Source organism: Lathyrus oleraceus, chromosome 2 (genome assembly GCF_024323335.1).
Source record: "Lathyrus oleraceus cultivar Zhongwan6 chromosome 2, CAAS_Psat_ZW6_1.0, whole genome shotgun sequence".
Taxonomy (NCBI): domain Eukaryota; kingdom Viridiplantae; phylum Streptophyta; class Magnoliopsida; order Fabales; family Fabaceae; genus Lathyrus; species Lathyrus oleraceus.
Window position 1 is genome coordinate 148,380,259 of NC_066580.1, and position 8,870 is coordinate 148,389,128.

Genomic DNA, 8,870 nt, shown 5'->3' on the forward strand with positions numbered 1-8,870 from the left:
GACAGTAAAAGTGCGAGTGTAACTTAACGTTAAATGTATTTTGTATGATGTCAAAACTAGGATACTTTAGCGTTTATGTATATTGGATGGTATCCTCTGAGTCTTAATGTGCATCTTAGCATTAGAAAGCATAAAAACATTTTGGAAATGATTTAGAAAAGGTTTCATGCATTAAAATAGGTTTTTATGTGAAAAACAAGTTTATGTGTCGACACATATATGCTATGAATCGAAACATGTGGATTATTTTTAAAGATTGTAGTTTCTGTAATGCATGAGTTGATATATAAAGCATTTTAGGTCGACACATACGAGTTATGAGTCGACACATGTGAATAATTTTTAAATCTTGTAGCTTTTGTTTGATGTGCCGACTGTGGAGGGGTTTCAGGTCGACACATAGAAGAATTTTTTTCTATGAGTCGACACATGACCTATACAGGTCGACACATGCTTCGAATATGTCGACACATGACTTACATAGATCGACATATATGATGCATTTTTCCAAATATTCATGATTTTTTCAAATCTTTTGCATTCCTTTTACCTTCAAATTGCATACATATAAATACTTCATACATGCATAATTTCAAGAGGTTGAAAACCTATACGAAACTAGGAATATACAAAAAGTTCTCTTAATCTTCAACCTATGTTATATGCATACACACAATCAAATTACACATAATCATTTTTTGTTTGGGTGCCATCTAGAATCAGAGTTGATAATGTCCAATTTAGGTTGTTAAATTGTAAATTAGATTGAGAATCTTTGGGGATTTCCAATAAGAAAATCAAGTTGGGGTTTTCCTTCAAGATCAATTGGTGATTTGAAGGTTTTGGACAAGATTACCAAGTTGGATTCAGCCGAGTGAAAGCTTCGAAGAACGGTGGATTCGGTCGAAGGAGTAATGGTAATCGGAGAATCATCTTGGTAAATCTTGGGTGACTATAATTTGCAATTTGGATTCGATCGAGTGAAAGCTTTGAAGAACGGGATTTCTTGCAAAGGAGTTGCGTGAGACGGTGGATCAAATTGATATTGTTGGGTGGCTTGATCAAGCTCAGATAAAGGAAATAAAATAAGAAATAATCAACATCAAACATATGATTTTGGAGGGTTGGATTGTTATTTCCTTTCTTGTAAACTACAATTGCAAAGCTTAATTTTCATTATCTCAATTCGAGTTTGAATTGGGGGCATGTGTATCCATAGCGAGGCCAATTGGGGAACTTCCTAAACGAATCATTGTGTACTCTCTCTCTCTCTCTCTCTCTCTCTATCTATCTATCTATCTATCTATCTATCTATCTATATATATATATATATATATATATATATATATATATATATATATATATATATATATATATATATATATATATATATATATATATATATATATATATATATATATATATATATATATATATATATATATATATATATTCTCATATCTGCACTTGGTGTTGATGAATATTATCGTGTTTCCCATTGTGAAACCTCCAAATCTATGTGGGATGCATTAGAAGTTACCCATGAGGGAACTAATTAAATTAAACAAGTCAGGATCAATACCTTAACTCAAGAGTTTGAACTATTTCGCATGAAGCATGGTGAAACCATTGACGACATGCAAAGAGGTTCACAAATCTTATAAATCATTGAATGCTCTAGGTAAGCCTATTTCCAATGATATTGATACTAATAAAGTTTTTAGATGTCTTAATAAGGAATGACAACCTAAGGTCACCACAATCAAAGAAGCAAATTGTAACACCCTTCTAAAATACCCCAATAATTAATTTAAAACAACAAAATATGAATCAGAGTAAATATGCAATTGAGGGTGTCACACTTGACACTTCACACCATGTTCCAAAATATCTGGTCATACTCATTTATTTCTCAAAATAAAACATTGCACAATACGCAGCGGATAGAGATCTATCAATCATGCAAACCATGTAACGCATTATAGGTAAGATCATTCAACAACCAACAATGAAAATAAGGTAAAACATCCCGTCCCGATGTTACATCTACCAGAGCATGACCCACTAAGGAACTACACTAGACTCCAAGTTCTAGCTTCTACTCAATCACTGCTCGTTACCTGAAAAATAGTTGTAAGGGTGAGTTCCTCAATCGATATAATAAGCATTATAAAATATCATGTAATGTTAAGTAAATTAACACATTTCATCACCCTAATCATAACACATATTCAGCAACGGCAATATCAACTCATAATCATCATCATCATCATACTCAAACTCAACACAACCACAAAACACACGTATAATATTGGAATACATCCATTCATATTATACGCCATACATACATTATGCAATGAGACTCCATGCATGCGGTACCGACTATTCGTGAACATATAGTTCAACCTCACCGATCAAACCCAGATACGGCTACCAAGCTCACTAGTCCACTCATTTGAGACCTAGTGACTCACTCGCTAATTCCTCACCATGGGAATTAGCTACCACCCCAAGGGCTATGCTATGCACGCTAATCACCTAGCATGCAAACATCAACAACAATCCACAATAATTCACTCACTAATTCCTCACCATGGGAATTAGCTACCACCATAAAGGCCACATTATGCACGCTAAATCACCTAGCAATGCAAACATCAACAACAACTCACAATGGACATATGCTCACACTCTAAGCCATAAACAGTCCATCCACAATTGCATACATAATAGATATATTCACAACATTATGCACACCATCATACATCATCAATACAATTATCACAGAATCATATTATGTCATGCCACATAATCAATCACAGTATTAGCACACTCTACTAATACCTACACTGCTCAAAACAACGGGAAAATGATCCCTACTATATCATACATACAACATATCATTCACCACTATAGGCCAATCATCACATAATTCCATTCTAACACACACACAACATTTAAATGTCCATTTTTCACTTTTTCAACAGTGTTAACCGGTTAACGCCCTGGGTTAACCGGTTAACACAAACAGAACACGCTTCCTGGCTATTTTTAACAGTGTTAACCGGTTAACGCAAGACAGACAGCAATTTTCCATAATTCATAACAGTGTTAACCGGTTAACACCCTGGGTTAACCGGTTAACGCAGAACAGAAATAAATTCTTTTAATTATCATAACAGTGTTAACCGGTTAACACCCTGGGTTAACCGGTTAACGCAAGACAGAAAGTTGTTCCTGCGCTAACACGAACAGAATGCAGAATTACCCGCATTTTCCGCCGTCGGAGGACTTCCGGACCTCCGATTTCGATTCCGTAAACGGCTACACGTCCAGAAAATCACAACTCATCCAATTATAGATTCAATCACAGTTTTTAACGCAATTCATTCATCACAATTCAAGGTATTTATCAAACCTAATTAGAGTCAATCAATGGCTTATTACTACCCATCACATGTTAATCCATAATACCCATTAAACGACGATAAACCCCCCTTACCTGAGTTAATCCGGCAATCCTTTAGCTTCAAGCTCTTCCTTCCTCAACCTTCTTCTCCTGCTCTTCCTCTTTGCCCTTTTCTCACTTTCTGCCGCTTCTCTAGTTTTCACGTGAAAAAAAAACCCTTGCTTTACCAAATGGAACTCTTATATATATTCCAACTTATTATTCCAATTTATATTATTCCAATAATAATAATTATTCCAATAATAATATTCCAATTATTTAATTAAATTAATAAATATATTATTAACTTAAATTAAATAATTATCTTATTTTATCGGGGTGTTACAACTCTCCCCCACTAAAAGAGTTTTCGTCCTCGAAAACATACCTCAAGCGAATAACTCTGGATAAGACTCCTTCATCTGACTCTCAAGTTCCCAAGTCACATTGCCACCTGCTGGTCCTCCCCAAGTTACCTTCACCAAAGCAATCTCTTTACCCCGCAACTGCTTCAACTCTCGATCCTCTATCCTCATAGGTGATGTTTCAACAGTCAGGTTATCTCTCACCTGTACATCATCTACTTGGACTACATGCGACGGATCAGGAATGTACCTCCTCAACTGAGACACATGAAAAACCTCATGCAAATTCGCAAGTGACGGCGGTAAAGCGACACGATAGGCTACCTCCCCTATCCTCTCCAAAATCTGATAAGGACCAATAAATCGAGGTGTCAACTTCTTCGACTTCAAAGCTCGAACAACCCCCGTTATCGGAGTAACACGAAGAAACACATGATCTCCCTCTTGAAACTCAAGTGACTTCCTCCTCTTGTCGTGATAACTCTTCTGACGACTCTGAGCAATCCTCATCTTCTCTTGAATCATCTTAATCTTTTCCGTAGTTTGTTGAACAATCTCCGGTCCAACCACAGCACTCTCACCGGACTCATACCAACATAAAGGTGTCCGACATCTCCTACCATACAAAGCTTCAAACGGTGCCATACCAATGCTCGAATGAAAACTATTGTTGTAGGTAAACTCAATCAAAGGTAAATAACAATCCTAAGCACCTCCCTTTTCCAAAACACAAGCCCTCAAAAGATCCTCCAGTGACTGAATCGTCCTCTCAGTCTGACCATCAGTCTGCGGATGATATGCAGAACTCAATCTCAGCTTAGTTCCCAAAGCCCTCTGCAAACCTTCCCAGAACTTCGATGTGAATCTAGGATCTCTGTCCGAAACAATACTCGACGGAATACCATGCAAACTTACAATTTTCTCAATATACAACTCAGCTAATCTCTCTAACGGATAATCCATTCTGATCGGAATGAAATGAGCCGATTTTGTCAATCTGTCAACAACCACCCAAATAGCTTCAAAATTCTTAATTGTCCTCGGTAAACCAGAAACAAAATCCATACTGATACTATCCCACTTCCACTCTGGAATAGCCAACGGTTGCATTAGCCCAGACGGCTTCTGATGCTCAATCTTTGACTTCTGACAAGTCAAACAGGAATAAACAAAACTCGCAATTTCCCTTTTCATTCCCGGCCACCAAAATAACTTTTTCAAATCATGATACGTCTTCGTAGCCCCAGGATGAATACTCAGGCCACTATGATGTCCTTCCTCAAGAATACTCTTCTTAAGTTCGGTAACATCCGGAATACACACCCGATTACCAAATTTCAAAACACCATTCTCATCAACTCTGAATTCACCACCTTGACCTTGATTCACTAGAGTCAACTTATCAACCAAAAGCACATCGGATTTCTGACCCTCTCTAATCTCATCCAGAATACCACTCGTTAACTTCAACATTTCCAATTTAACACTATTGTGAGTACTCTCACACACCAAGCTCAAGTCTCTAAATTGCTCAATTAAATCCAATTCCTTAACCATTAACATAGACATATGCAATGATTTCCGACTCAATGCATCAGCCACTACGTTTGCTTTACCCGGATGGTAATTCAAACCAAAGTCATAATCCTTCAGAAACTCTAACCATCTCCTCTGTCTCATATTCAGCTCTTTCTGATCAAACAAATACTTTAAACTTTTATGGTCACTGAAAACCTCAAATCTTGACCCGTACAAGTAATGCCTCCATAACTTCGGAACAAACACCACAGCTGCCAACTCTAAATCGTGTGTCGGATAGTTCCTCTCATGAACCTTCAGTTGTCTCGAAGCATAAGCTACAACCTGCTTATTCTGCATCAAAACACCACCCAAACCCAACAATGAAGCATCACAGTAAACCTCAAATGGTTCCGATGGACTTGGTAATATCAGAATAGGAGCAGTAGTTAACCTTCTCTTTAACTCTTGGAAACCTTCTTCACATTTTGAATCCCAAACAAACGCTTGGCCCTTTCTAGTCAACATCGTCAACGGTAACGCCAACTTAGAAAATCCCTCAATGAATTTCCTATAATAACCTGCAAGTCCAAGAAAACTCCTTATCTCAGAAACTGACTTCGGAGCTTCCCACTTAGATACCGCTTCTATCTTAGAAGGATCAACAGCAACACCACCTCTTGAAACCACATGACCAAGAAAACTAACCTCTTCTAACCAAAATTCACACTTGGACAGTTTAGCAAATAACTTCTTTTCTCGTAGAACTCCTAAAACCACTCTCAAATGTTCAGCATGCTCTTCTTCAGATTTCGAATACACCAAAATATCGTCAATAAACACCACAACAAACTTGTCTAGGTACGGATGGAAAATCCTATTCATATACTCCATAAATACCCCAGGCGCATTAGTCACACCAAAAGGCATTACAGAATACTCATAATGTCCATACCTTGTTCTGAAAGCAGTCTTCTGAATATCCTCAGTTTTCACACGTATCTGATGATACCCTGATCTCAAATCTATTTTGCTGAACACACTCGCACCAACCAACTGATCCATCAAATCATCAATCCTCGGCAAAGGATACCGATTCTTGATCGTCACTTTATTCAGTTGCCTGTAGTCCACACACAACCTCATAGTACCTTCTTTCTTCTTAACCAATAACACTGGTGCGCCCCACGGTGACACACTCAGACGAATAAATTTCTTATCCAACAGATCTTCCAACTGACTCTTCAATTCAGTTAACTCAACAGCAGACATACGGTACAGAGCCATCGATATCGGCCTAGTACCAGGTACCAAATCAATCGAGAACTCAACGTCACGCTCTGGCGGTAATTCATTCACTTCTTCAGGAAACACATCAGGAAAATCACACACCACGGCTAGATCGCAAATCGCCAGTTTATCTTTAGCCTCCAAAGTCGCTAACAGCATAAACAACTCTGCCCCATCTGCTACTGCCTCATCATAGGGAGTGTAATACTTCGACAGCTCTGTGCACTTAGCAGCATACTCAGTAACAGACCGGTTGCCCTGCTTCAATTCTAAGAACTCTATCTCTTTCTTTCCTCTGACATCCTCTGGAAAGTACTTCCCCAGGAATCTCTCTCTGAACACCGCCTAAGTGATCTCAGCACTCCCAGCAGCTTCCAACTCAGTGCGGGCAGCAACCCACCAATCATCTGCTTCCTCTGACAGCATATGCGTACCGAACCTGACCTTCTGGTTATCGGCACACTCAGTCACTCGGAAGATCCTCTCGATCTCCTTCAACCACTTCTGAGCACCATCTGGATCGTATGCTCCCTTGAACATTGGAGGATTGTTCTTCTGGAACTCACTCAGTTGACTAGCAGCTCCCGATCCCACAACATTCGGATTCCCTCCAAGTACTCCCGCTAGCATACCCAGAGCCTCAGCAATCGCAGCATCGTCTCTACCTCTTCCAGCCATCTCTATTCTGAGAACCCAACAAGCTAAAACAATAAGTACTGATAGGGTTACACAACACCTATCACGTACAGGGAAATAGAATAATTACGACTCGACTCGACCGACTATGCTCTGATACCACTAATGTAACACCCTTCTAAAATACCCCAATAATTAATTTAAAACAACAAAATATGAATCAGAGTAAATATGCAATTGAGGGTGTCACACTTGACACTTCACACCATGTTCCAAAATATCTGGTCATACTCATTTATTTCTCAAAATAAAACATTGCACAATACGCAGCGGATAGAGATCTATCAATCATGCAAACCATGTAACGCATTACAGGTAAGATCATTCAACAACCAACAATGAAAATAAGGTAAAACAACCCGTCCCGATGTTACATCTACCAGAGCATGACCCACTAAGGAACTACACTAGACTCCAAGTTCTAGCTTCTACTCAATCACTGCTCGTTACCTGAAAAATAGTTGTAAGGGTGAGTTCCTCAATCGATATAATAAGCATTATAAAATATCATGTAATGTTAAGTAAATTAACACATTTCATCACCCTAATCATAACACATATTCAGCAACGGCAATATCAACTCATAATCATCATCATCATCATACTCAAACTCAACACAACCACAAAACACACGTATAATATTGGAATACATCCATTCATATTATACGCCATACATACATTATGCAATGAGACTCCATGCATGCGGTACCGACTATTCGTGAACATATAGTTCAACCTCACCGATCAAACCCAGATACGGCTACCAAGCTCACTAGTCCCACTCATTTGAGACCTAGTGACTCACTCACTAATTCCTCACCATGGGAATTAGCTACCACCCCAAGGGCTATGCTATGCACGCTAATCACCTAGCATGCAAACATCAACAACAATCCACAATAATTCACTCACTAATTCCTCACCATGGGAATTAGCTACCACCATAAAGGCCACATTATGCACGCTAAATCACCTAGCAATGCAAACATCAACAACAACTCACAATGGACATATGCTCACACTCTAAGCCATAAACAGTCCATCCACAATTGCATACATAATAGATATATTCACAACATTATGCACACCATCATACATCATCAATACAATTATCACAGAATCATATTATGTCATGCCACATAATCAATCACAGTATTAGCACACTCTACTAATACCTACACTGCTCAAAACAACGGGAAAATGATCCCTACTATATCATACATACAACATATCATTCACCACTATAGGCCAATCATCACATAATTCCATTCTAACACACACACAACATTTAAATGTCCATTTTTCACTTTTTCAACAGTGTTAACCGGTTAACGCCCTGGGTTAACCGGTTAACGCAAACAGAACTCGCTTCCTGGCAATTTTTATTAGTGTTAACCGGTTAACGCCCTGGGTTAACCGGTTAACGCAAGACAGACAGCAATTTTCCATAATTCATAACAGTGTTAACCGGTTAACACCCTGGGTTAACCGGTTAACGCAGAACAGAAATAAATTCTTTTAATTATCATAACAGTGTTAACCGGTTAACACCC